At 46.6% G+C, this 12,189-nt stretch overlaps 2 non-coding genes across 2 annotated transcripts; one reads left to right on the forward strand and one right to left on the reverse strand.

The window, feature by feature from the left end:
- Positions 1-1,057: 1,057 nt before the first annotated feature.
- trnae-uuc (transfer RNA glutamic acid (anticodon UUC)) lies at positions 1,058-1,129 on the reverse strand. The gene has a single exon. It is a non-coding gene; the product is annotated as a tRNA-Glu (tRNA).
- Positions 1,130-9,372: 8,243 nt separating this feature from the next.
- LOC138233376 (U4 spliceosomal RNA) lies at positions 9,373-9,514 on the forward strand. Its single transcript, XR_011187488.1, has one exon. It is a non-coding gene; the product is annotated as a U4 spliceosomal RNA (small nuclear RNA).
- Positions 9,515-12,189: the final 2,675 nt, after the last annotated feature.

The following is a 12,189-nucleotide window of genomic DNA, read 5'->3' on the forward strand; positions in this document are numbered from 1 at the left end:
GCCCTGGTGATTCTGGGAGACAGATCGAACCTGGGCTAAAAGAGAGGGGGCTTAGCCCTCTTCCATTTGCTACTTCAAAGTTGTACAACCCATTTGTATCTGCTAGGCGGCGCAGTCGTCGTGCACAAAGAACGCTTTGAAAAGCGTCAAAGGCAAGTCATTCTGAGTTGGTCGTTTGTGTTTTCCGTTCAGACGCGAAATGCTGAAATGATCTCTCGGCTCCTCGGTTGTCATTTCTGCTCCGTAAAGGAATCACAGCACGCGTCGGCTTCCAGCACGGTGGGTCAGGACACGATGCCGGGGGGTCGGAGAGAGCGATGTCTTCCTCGTTAGTATAGGACCTGTCACCTGTCCCCACCTGTCACGCGGGAGCAAGGGGTACATCAGGACGCGCATTGAAGTGAAAGCAGGATGCGCTGCGACATGCACTGTGCAGATCCTGCCACACTAAGAGGTGAGTGGGTCTGTTCGATCACAGCGCTAGGCGAATCCCCAATCCCCTTTTGTGCGTGGCGACAAAAGAAATCTGTTTGTTTTTCGCCCGGTTTCGAACTGGGGACCTTTCGCGTGTGAGGCGAACGTGATAACCACTACACTACGGAAACTGTGGTAAGACATGCCCAGCGGCCCAGTGCTGAGCTTCGCCAATGCGATTCAGCTGCTTCCAGTGCCTTTATTGGAGTGCGCTGATGGACCGTGCTCTCTCTCCAGAGACCAGCACGCCTCTCATGGACGGAGCAGGAAAGGCGGCGTCACATTCTACAGCCCTCTCCACGCAATCGACGAAATCGGGCTACTGACGTGGAGAAAATCGCCTCTCCAGAAAGTGCAAATATCATCTTGGAGAGTATAAATCCTATTGCCGAAGGTTAGCCCTGTCTACCAGAGTAACCCTCCCACCTCCTGCAGCGATGGTCAGCTGGTCTCACACGCGAGAAGTTTCGGCTGGAAACAAGCGCCCCCTCTTCTCGCACGTTTTGCACGTTCGAGTAGTTTTAATGCGGCTCCTTCGTACACGGTGCTGATCTTTTGGAAAGCAGGAGGCAAAACTGACACGTTCCCATACCAGGAGTCGAACCAGGGCCGCCTGGGTGAAAACCAGGAATCCTAACCACTAGACCATATGGCAGCGAACAACCCTGCTGTTCCCGGCATCATGCAAGCAAACTACATAAATATGAGAAAACACGCAAGAGAGTTGTCACTCAGAGTGTCGAAGGGTCGATGTATACTGGGACTCAGTTGAAATGCAACGTCAGGACTTTTCCGTTTATGTCACACGAAGAGAGCACAGCCTTTTCCGCCCTGCCACGTGTGTATCGGTAACTCGACGTGATCGTATAGTGGTCAGTACTTTGCGTTGTGGCCGCAACAACCCTGGTTCAAATCTGGGTCACGGCAGAATAGGGGTGTTTGCTTTTACTACTTGCATGAATGAAGGCAAAAAAAAGCCAATCGATGTGAACGAACGGCGCTTTACAGAGGAGTACTGCCTGACTGGATCGTTGATGAACGACAGAGGCCACTCCGACCTCTTCTCGGGGTTTCTTCAATGACTTACTAAGGATCTTCTTCACATTCGCCCATGCAGGGGAAGCCAGTTACACCATAGCAAACGCAGGAAAGTGCATTTCATGCAGAGACCAGGAGGGACCTGTTTACACCAAGAGTGGTCGGAGTATGGAACAATGCGCCCAGCCCTGTTGCTGGAGTCGATTCTTGATTAGATCTTGGGCTCACTAAGAGGCCCCCGCTGGGTACTAATCTTTCTGTTGTTCTCGCAGGTGTTGCGCTGCTTTTGAGCCGACAGAGCTCGTCTTGGTCTGTCGGGACAGCCCAATTGCAAATGATCGGCTCCAGGTACAGAAAAAACGTGCGTTTGGTACAAGAGTGCATGAAGGCACCGGAAATACATTGGGAACAAATGACTGGTGGTTCAAGACCTCTGTGAAGTGCAGGAGCGTGCAAGAAGAGGCTGTTTGCACCCGGTCTCGAACCTGGGACCTTTCACATGTTAGGCAAACGTGATAACCACTACACTACGGAAACCTGTAGGGTTTGTTGCTGGTGTATCGCTTGCGTTTCGGGCTGAGAAAGGGACGCGTCATTTTAGGCAGGGGGCGCTGGAGAGAGGAACAAAGGGAGCGATGAAACAAAATGCCGAAACCCGGGATCGAGCCAAGGACCTTTAGAACATACTCTCACGAATCGTTAGAATATGTGCGTTTGATCATCAATTGCGTAACAACCACATTCGTTCGACTTGAGCCATCAAGCTCATAGTTTTCAAATCTTGAAAGCTGTCATTGAGCACATCATAGTCTGCAGTACGCCCCGTAACTTGCGTACTTCAACAGAAAGAAGAGCAGACAGCTCCATAAATATGCGAGGCGCAGAGAGTGCAAGGCGAGCCGCACACGTTTCGGTGGCTGAGAGAGGGCAGTTTTTGCTTCTGCATTTCCCAAGTAAGGACGCATGACAACAAGCGATCGCGGTGCTCATTTACGACATAGTGGTGATGAGTTTTCAGTACGTGTTCTTTTGAACGAGCAATGAGGTTGCTGCCTTGGACAGCTGACTGCACGCTCTCATTGTGCCACGTGATGAGTATTCACCAGGCTCGTTCAGTCATTAGTCACATTCCATTGTTTGCCATAAGCAGATGCTGCAAGGTGATGTGGATATCAGTTCCCAGTCTTGTGGACGAGGACAGAAAGAGCACACAAGGGCTCAGCCGGGAGTTGAACCCGGGACCTCCCACACCCTAAGCGAGAATCATACCCCTAAACCAATGAGCCACAGCAGCACTTTCTATTTTATCCTGTCAGCGAGCTTGAGGATGGGGGAGAGGCGTCATTCGCTCGTCCAGTCAGACCTTCATCAATAAGTCAAGAAAGCCGCAATTACACGACTGCCTTGCAGACGAAGGGCAGTGAACTGCACCCGGTAAGAGGGGAACAAGCGGCACTAGGCGACACTGAGGCATGAGCCCCAGCAAGGGGGGTTAGCTTGCATGGTACAGCGCTCGCTTTGCATGCGAGAGGTAGCGGGATCGTTTCCCACGTCCTCCAGGTGTGTGCTTAGAGCTTGATGTGCCGAAAGGTGTCCTTTAGCCTGTGGTCACACCTTGCATGGAGAGCGTCATGCAGCTGTCAATCATTTCGCAGCCACGCCCCCTCTTCATCTTCTCTCTGCCTTAAGCGTCTCCGCCACTCTCTCTTGACATTTCATGTCAGCATGTCAGAAGTCCGAGTGACGTTTTTAATGGCTGAGTGAGGGCACGATGCTGAAGCAGAGAGGCCACTTCAGCCAGAGAGACTTGTGCTAGGTGAGATCTGAAAAACGGACTCGCAACAGAAACAGACCAAAAAAGTATCGGTGAGATCAAAAGGCAAATGCAACATCCAGCAGAGGGCGTCTAAAGATTAGGGAACGGGCGACTGAAATCCATATGAGGCAAACTTTCCGGCTGTGCACTGCAGCTGGCCTCGTTGGCGTAGTTGGTAGCGTGTCAGTCTCTTCATCTGAAGGTCCTGAGTTTGATCCTCACACGGGGCAGGGCTGCTTCCTCTCTTGCTCTTTTCAAACACTTGCGGCAACTGTTCGCTCATAACCACGTCTGGAATGCGTGACCTTTACACGGGGGAGAAGCAACGCCGCATCCCTTTTCTAAAGAACATTCACATTCAGAAATAAGTCAAGAAATTTGCCATTACTTTTGCTGTCAGCCTGCCCATGTTGCCAAAGAAAGATTCACTCGGCGTCAACATGACAGAACAGCGATCACTTGAAAACACTGTTCCACACTCCGTAAGCAAGAACTTCAGTGTTTGCAGTCACCCGATATGCCGATAGTCAAAGGAGCACAAAACACGAAACGTCAAAAGACAAGATGAGTTGATGGAAAGAGCGTTGAATTGATGAGCACAAAAGTTCAGCTCGTACAATAGGCAACGAAGGTCCCGGCGTCATCATCGCACTTGAAAGGACTGCCTTGCAGACTAAGGGCAGTGGGAGGTTGCTGTTTTGAGATGGAGGCATTGGGATGGTGGGCCGAGATCTATTCTTCTTAAGGAATTCTTCATCGTGAAAGATCGGTCCACAGATCATCCAAAGAACTTACAAATTTTTTTGACTCAGGGAATCACGTCTTGAAAATACGGCTTGGAGGCGTAACGGCATTCTATCCAACTATCCAACTGCAGGACTTGAGGGTTTTTTGTGCTTTGTTCTGTTTTCGTTGACATCGCATTCGTAAGAGCGTCAAAAAAAGGCAATTCCAGCATCTAACACGAATAAAAGGGCTATTGAAACTGCAGGGCTGCGCAGCTTCTAAAATCCTTGCACACAATTCTCCGTTATTGTTACTTCCTTCTTTCTGTCTAACAAAGTTCCCTTTTCCTGACCGGACGGGGAGACTATCATTCCAACTTGAAGCCAGCCTTAAGTTCTCCGAGGCGCATTTGTCTGCTAGCATGCATTTTGTGAAATTTTTTTTTGTTGTTGTTAAACCGAAAGCGACTTTGAAAAAGGGTTCCGCCGCCGCCCGGCACTCTATGTTAGACTGTATCAAGAAGGCAGCGCGTGCTGCAGCCGTGGCCGAGTGGTTAGGGCGATGGATTAGAAAGCCGTCGGGGTCTCCCCGCGAAGCTTCAAGTCCTGCCGCCTACGGTGTCGTCGTGTGTCTGCGCAACAAAGGAAAAGCACCCGTTTCGCTTTTCCCGCGACTTTTAAAACACGAATGATCTGGATTTCTAAATGAATGGCTCTTAAAATGTGATCTGATCTTCATCTGACGCATAATAATAAATAAAGACAGTCTTGTTTAACAAACAACACACAACATTTTACATTGTCAATTCAGTTCAAATCAATGTATTTCTATATAGCGCCTTTCACAACAAGGTTGTCCCAAGGCACTTAACAATGCAAGTTGTTAAGAGCCTTGTGTCTAATATGCCGCCTAGGTTACGTGCTGTCTCTTTGAGGCAAATGTTTAAATCCTCTGAGTTAAGTGCTGAAGTTATAGTAGTCCTATCAGTATTGTTGCCTCCGATCAACAGATCCTCAGTTTTCTCAGAGTTGAGTAACAAAAAGTTTTCACACATCCAAGTCTTTCCTTCATTAATGCATTTAACTAAAGTGATAATAGAAGAGTTGTCGTTTGGTGTAAACAAAATGTTTATTTGAGTGTCATCAGCATATGAATGGAAGTTCATATTATTTTTTCGTATTATCCTACCTAGCAGCAGCATGTAGAGAGAGAGAGCAATATTGGTCCCGGCACTGATCCGTCTGGTACCCCAAATTGAACTGGTGACGTTGATGAAGCAGTACAATTATTAGATATTTGAACATAATGAAAACGATGAGTAAAATGTGAAGTAAACCACTGAAGGACGGTTCCAGATAAGCCAACCTCAAACTCAAGCCTGTGTAACAAAACAGAGAGGTCAACCGTGTCAAAGGCAGCTCTAAGATCTAGAAGCACAAGCACTGTTGCATTCCCTGCATCAGTAGCTAAGAGAATATCATTTACGACTCTCGTTAATGCAGTTTCAGAAACCAGACTGAAATTTCTCAATTATATTATTTGAATCCAGATACGATTGACGTTGGGCAACAACTATTCTCTCAAGACTTTTAGATTGAAATGGGACCTTTGAGACAGGCCTGTAGTTGTTAAGAACTTGTGGATCCAAATTTGACTTCTTAAGGAGCGGTCTAACAACTGCTACCTTAAATTGATCAGGTACAACGCCTGACGCAAGCGATGCATTCATCATACTAATTATAGGTCCTGCCAGTCCTTCGAGGGAATCTTTGACTAGCTGAGTGGGGATGGGATCTAGCGAACAGGTGGTTGACTTTGTCTTACGTCTGTGTTCATGAGTCCACCATAAGAAGAAATCTGAACAGGAGTGGTGATCATCCGAGGTCACCACGGAGGAAACCACTGATCTCCCCAACAAAAAAACCACCACTGCCCCTCTCAAGTTTGCTAAAGACCACATGGATGTTCCACAGCAACTCCTGGAACAATGTTCTGTGGACAGACGTGACAAAAGTTGAACTTGTTGGTAAATGTGCACAGCGTTATGTTTGGAGATAACAAAACACTGCATACCAACTCCAAAACCTCATCCCACCTGGGAAGCATGGCGGAGGCTGTAGGGCTTGCAATCATCGAGGGACCGATGAATTCCAAGATGTATCAGGAAATTCTACAGCAGAATTTCAGGGTGTCTGCCTGTGATCTAAAACTCGAAAGACGCTGGGTCATGCAGCATGACAAAAACAAAGGAGTACATCAACAACAGAGTGGCTGAAACAGAAGAAATTCCGTATTTTGGGATGGCCAAGTAAGAGTCCTGACCCCAATCCCATTGAAGTGCTGTGGCATGATCTGAAGCAGGCCGTTCAGCGCAAGACATCCCAAAAATATACATGAACTGAAAGTTTTGCATAGAGGAATAGGCCAAAATACCTCCTAACCGCTGCTCAGGTCTGACCAGCCGCTACAGAAAGTGGGGGTTGAGGTTTTTGTCAATAAAGGAGGTTCCACTAGCTCCTTAATATAAGGGTTCACGTACTTTTTCCATCAATGACCTTGATTGTTTAAAACATTTGTTAAAACAGCAATGTCAAATGTTGGGCGTGTGTTGTTTGTTAAATCAGACTCTCTTTATTGATTATTATGACTAAGATAAAGATAAGATCACATGTTAGGAGCCATTCATGCAGAAATCCACATCATTCCGAAGGGCTGTTTACAAAAGTTTTTCTCCCAACTGTATGTGAGAGAAAAGCAGAGACGCTCACTGAGTAAGGTGGGGTTGCAGCTTCGCAAATTGCAAGGACATTTGTACTCTCAAAAGGGGACAGGAGCAACCCAGATGGGACTCGAACCCACAATCCCTGGCTTAGAGTGCCAGTGCCTTAGCCATTAGGCCACTGCGCCACACTGGGTGAGGTTGATCACGCTGATGAAGAGCCAGTTTTTTTTTCCTTTGCTTTTTCAAAGGGATCCCCAAAAATAAGGGAAGTTAGGCAGCAGAAGGTTTACTGTGACCTGAGAAGGACCGGCATCCAATCACGGTGGTACACACACACACGCTCTCGCTCATCTGAGCTACACGGCTACCAAGATGATCTCAGGTGCGCCGAGCTGGTACGGAACATATTGAACTGATCGACGGCGAATTGTCTCTCAGACAGGCTTTTCACCTCTGAGCTCCCTGACTGACAGTGATCAGCTAGGTAGTGAAACAGTCAGCTGCTTCTAAGCCTTAAACAGCTGCATCTCGGCGCTTCCAAGGAGAGATGATTTGAAAGCCGAACATCGCCCATTGGGAACACCTTACTATCACTAGTTTAAGAGACTCTTAAGGTCTTGCAGAGGTGCCTGTCTAATAGCATGCGCTTTTCAAGCTATAGGTGTTTAGGCTGAGGCAGAATGCCTGTTAACAAAATGTTTTTCTAAAGGGGCCTCGCACTCTTTTCCAAGCAATGGTCACCATCCCCACCGAGTGTCACAATGTAGTCATGTCCTAGGACGTCACCTGTTAGTCTCCATTTGTCTGCCACCAACACTTTCGGTTACGGGGTCACAACCGCACCCCGGAGAGCAGAGGAGCCGTTGGCGTTCTGGTGGCGCAGATTGGGCTGAAGGTGGGGCGCTTGAATCTCGCTGTTGGAGGCCGTCTGAAACTGACCCAAGCCTTTCCCTTGAATTAAATGTAAATAAGAAATGAACACCAGATGCACATGGAATCAATCACGTGTTTCCTTTGAGCCGTTTCAAAGACTGCTCCAGAGTTTACCTTGCACAGATGCGCAAAGATTAATGATGGGGGTGCATGCTTCCAGGCGCCTTACAACTGTAGGGACTGATTAGAGACAATTCGTAGCGTGTGTTCGTTTCCATATACGCCCCGTGTTGCAATGGTAGGATGAAGTCAAATACGGCTTGGACGTGTAACGGCATTCTATCCAACTGCAGGGCTTGAGGGTTTTTTTGTGCTTTGTTCTGTTTTCGTTGACATCGCATTCGTAAGAGCGTCAAAAATAGGCAATTCCAGCATCTAACACGAATAAAAGGGCTATTGAAACTGCAGGGCTGCGCAGCTTCTAAAATCCTTGCACACAATTCTCCGTTATTGTTACTTCCTTCTTTCTGTCTAACAAAGTTCCCTTTTCCTAACCGGACGGGGAGACTTTATCATTCCAACTTGAAGCCAGCCTTAAGTCCTCTGAGGCGCATTTGTCTGCTAGCATGATTTTGTGAAAGTTCAAATTCGGACAAACACAATCTGTGGCGTTTAGCGTGACATAGTCTTGCAGGCATCGTGCTGTCTCACTGCAATACTATACCGCTGGAGGAAACAGTCCATCTGGCCATGAAACTCATTTGAACGTCTAGCTACAGCAACTAACAATATCATGATTTATTCAGGATGTGTGGAATCAGAACGTCCCGGAGACAGCTTCCGAAATCGTGATCATTCTCTGGTGGTGTCCTGCTGGGATCCTGTGGGCGTGTGTTGGTGGTATAGTGGTGAGCATGCAAAAGCCACTGCATTGGCCAGGAATCGAACCCGAGCCTCTTACTTGGCAGGCAAGAATTCTTCCACTGAACCACCAATGCTCAATACCTGTACCTTCAAAAAAGACGCTTTTTTGGTGCTCTGTTCAAAAAGCGTCGACATCTGTTTCCAGCTGCAAAATGCCATCCGCGGACGCTGAAGAATTTATTTATTTAGACACTGCTCAGAATCCCCTGTAAGATTCTCCCTCAGTTCCTTTGAGCAGTGTTTTACCTCTTTCAAAAGGCTTCACTTTCCAAGTCACATTCCAAGGCTCATCGAACCCGGGCTGTTTCCTCCAGCGGTATAGTATTGCAGTGAGACAGCACGATGCCTGCAAGACTATGTCACTCTAAACGCCACAGATTGTGTTTGTCCGTTCGTGTCAGTCGTCGTGCAACCACGGGAAGTGGGACACAAACATGCTGCAATGCTTTCAGGACGTTAGGATTTGTTTATGCAACATCCGAGAAGAGTACTTGTGGCTTGAATGTGAACTGTACGTGCCCGCCCCCTTTCCTCTGTAGTGCATGAGTTCCTCCCGGCATGCCCTTTGTCATTGTTCTGTCATCTTGTATTTAAAGGGTTGTATTCCTGCTGCTGAAAATAAGCAACGGTTTTCTCACAACGGCCTTTGTTTCCGACGTTGCCCTTGTCTGTCATGAAATTCTTCAAAACCTCAAGCTAGAAGAAGAAGACGACAAATATGAAGCGTTACAGCAACGACATGCCATGAGACGATTGATAACGATTTCCGTAGGATCCCCGCGGTTTCCTGGCAACCGTCAGCTTTGCGCAGTGGCAGTATCGTAGCCTGTGAGGTTTAGCCGAGGCGCGATTATTACTAGTTGAAAACTTTTCCCAATACCCCCCTTCCGCCGGTTTGCAATACAATCGGCGAAAGCAATTTTTGACAGTCTCGTCAGAGACTGAGCAAGGTGTTTAAAGACAGATTTTGTCATGGTGACATCATGATAGAAAGAAACGAGCTTGTTACGTTTCAACAGAAACGCTCTTTAGCTCTTTCAGCGTTATGCAGAGAACAGCATCTGTCGAGATCACTTTTGAGTCAGCGCGAAACGCCGTGTGCTGTCAGTTTGATTTCATATTGCTCGTAGCGGCCCCCGGCTTTTGTCTGTCAAACGTTAGGTTGCGCTTCTTCATGCTGCATCGTCGGCATGAGTGGAGCTTTATAAACGTCTGTACTTACTGCGCCCCATAAGAAATCGTTTGTCCCCGTTCAAAAGAGATTGTGCGATGTCCTGCAGCATACCTTTGACAGTTTGAAAAGAGGAATTTATTCTGCTTCCTGTGCGTGCAGTAGTTACAAAGTTGAACGCCTTTACACGATCTGCTGCAGTTTTCAGTGGGCGGGCTTTGTCAAATGGCTTGGAAAAACGCACTGTGTTTCGGCTCGGGAAACATCATGAGCAGTGTCCTGCATGTTTTCTGTGTATAGCTGTCTTTTAACGCATACAGAATTCATTCGAAATCATTGATTTCTCCAATTAACAAGGGTCCCTTAAAGGATGAGTCAAAGTAACGTCTAATCGGATTAGTTTCCTTAGAGCTGGTTCAGAGTTTGCTCAAGAGTTTACCTTTCACAGATGCGCAAAGAAGAATGTTGGGGGTGCACGCTTCAAAGCGCCTTACAGCTGTAGGGAGTGATTCGAGACGATTCATGGCGTGTGCTCGTTCCCATATACCGTACGCCCCGGGGTGCAGTGCTAGGATGACATACAATACCGCTTGGGCACGTAACGGCGTTATATGCAAGTGCGGGACGTGAGGGTTTTCGTTTGTTCGTTTTGTTTTGCTCTGCTTTGCTTTGTTTCGTGGTCAAGAGGCGTAAGGTAAGTCGTAATCCAGGGAGAACACTGGTGGCAAACAGTCCGAGGTGAGAGGCGAGGTCCAAAGTCGAAAAGGCAGAAGGGGAGTCCAATATCCAGAATAAACGAGGTAATGGAAAAACGCCAGGTAGAGCTCTCAAGGAGTAGACTCAATACCGAGCAGCGGGAAGCAGGTAAAGATGGTAAAAATAGCACTGCGTACCGCACGGTGGAGTGTGTGCAGGTGGGTTAACTCGTGCGGCGGCGTTTGTTAATAATCACCCACTGCTGGTGCTGATTAGATCGCTTATGAGTTGGTCTTAACTGCCTGGCGGTCATGACAAGCTCCTCTTTAAGCTGTGGTTTAGTTTTGCATTCATGTGTTTCTAGAGCAGTTATTTATAGGGGTGGGTGGGTCTTTCACAGAGGCTCAGGACAAATCCCCCACATGAAATTTTACTGTGTGCGTTCAGACAGTCACAGGTCAAGAGCCAGGCAGGAGGACAGTGGACAGAAGAGCCAACGAACTAAAAATAAAAGAACGAATATGAAAAAGCCACCATCTTTTTCTTTTTGACATTTTCCAACTTTCATGCAAGCCAGGACAAAGTTGCTCGTACAGATGCAGCCATTCAAAGTAAGCGGTACAGACACGTACCGCAGGTAAGATGACACGCGATACCGGGGTGCGTGATTGGTTGACCGACAGGGGCACTCGTGGTCCGTTGGTCTGTCGTAGAAAGACTTACTGTAAACGTCTTTACTGTGCCCGTTGTAGATATTGAATTTTACCACTGAAGGGAAATCTTAGTAGCTGAGCATAAAAAGAATAGGAGCATACTGTAACGCGTGTGAAGGCCATAAACGATATTAATTTTGGAACGTAAACATACAGTATATAGCTGGTCTTGGTACTTTAAAGAAAAAAATACACACCAGTATTCCATTTCTCCCTAAACATTGTAAGCTTCGAAGTCTTTAACTAACGTGATACCGGAGTCAACAAGCATACTTTTAGAATTTGATTAAAAGGGAATATAATATGGAATCGCGTATCTAAAGAATTTAATAACGGTATGATTATATCCGTGTACTGCGGCAGAGCTATGTAGGGCTGTTTCGCCTGCCTGATCATGCGAGCTGTCTTGTAGCCTACTGGTCTAGGTGCGTGACTACCAACTGGCAGGTTGTGTGTTCGAATCCAGCTGCTGCTGGACTTTTCATTTTTATTTATTTATTTTTTAATCGCGTAACATAAACATATTACCGTATGCAAACTGTACTGTATACAGTATGTATATGTATATTTAATGTCTTAACTGTGCCCGTTTAATTGAATTAAAAAAAAATATTTAACACGAACATTAAGCTGTTTACATCTTCCGCCTGAGAACAGTCACCCGTTGCTACCCAACGCAGAATGGTGATTGGCTGACCCCTCTGATTGGAGAAAAAAGACGTGCTGGTGTGCTATACCAGGAAGAGGATTTCTTTCTATTCAAAACGTGTATTTTAAAAGTTTAAGAAGTAAAAACCTTACAGCGTACACAGATTTCTAAACTGATCAGGATCGTTATCTTTGTCTTATGCATAATAATGTTCACCGCTCTGTCCAGCAAATTAATAATAAACTTTATTTTATATAGCTTTTTAAACGAATAAGTAATTAGATTGCTCATAAACCTAATCACTTGCTTTTTCTTTTTATTTAGGCTCAGATTTCAACTATAGATCGTATTATTAATAACCATAATAACAACCAACCAACAAAAACA

The sequence above is a fragment of the Lepisosteus oculatus genome, unplaced genomic scaffold (assembly GCF_040954835.1).
Source record: "Lepisosteus oculatus isolate fLepOcu1 unplaced genomic scaffold, fLepOcu1.hap2 HAP2_SCAFFOLD_67, whole genome shotgun sequence".
NCBI classification, from domain to species: Eukaryota; Metazoa; Chordata; class Actinopteri; order Semionotiformes; family Lepisosteidae; genus Lepisosteus; species Lepisosteus oculatus.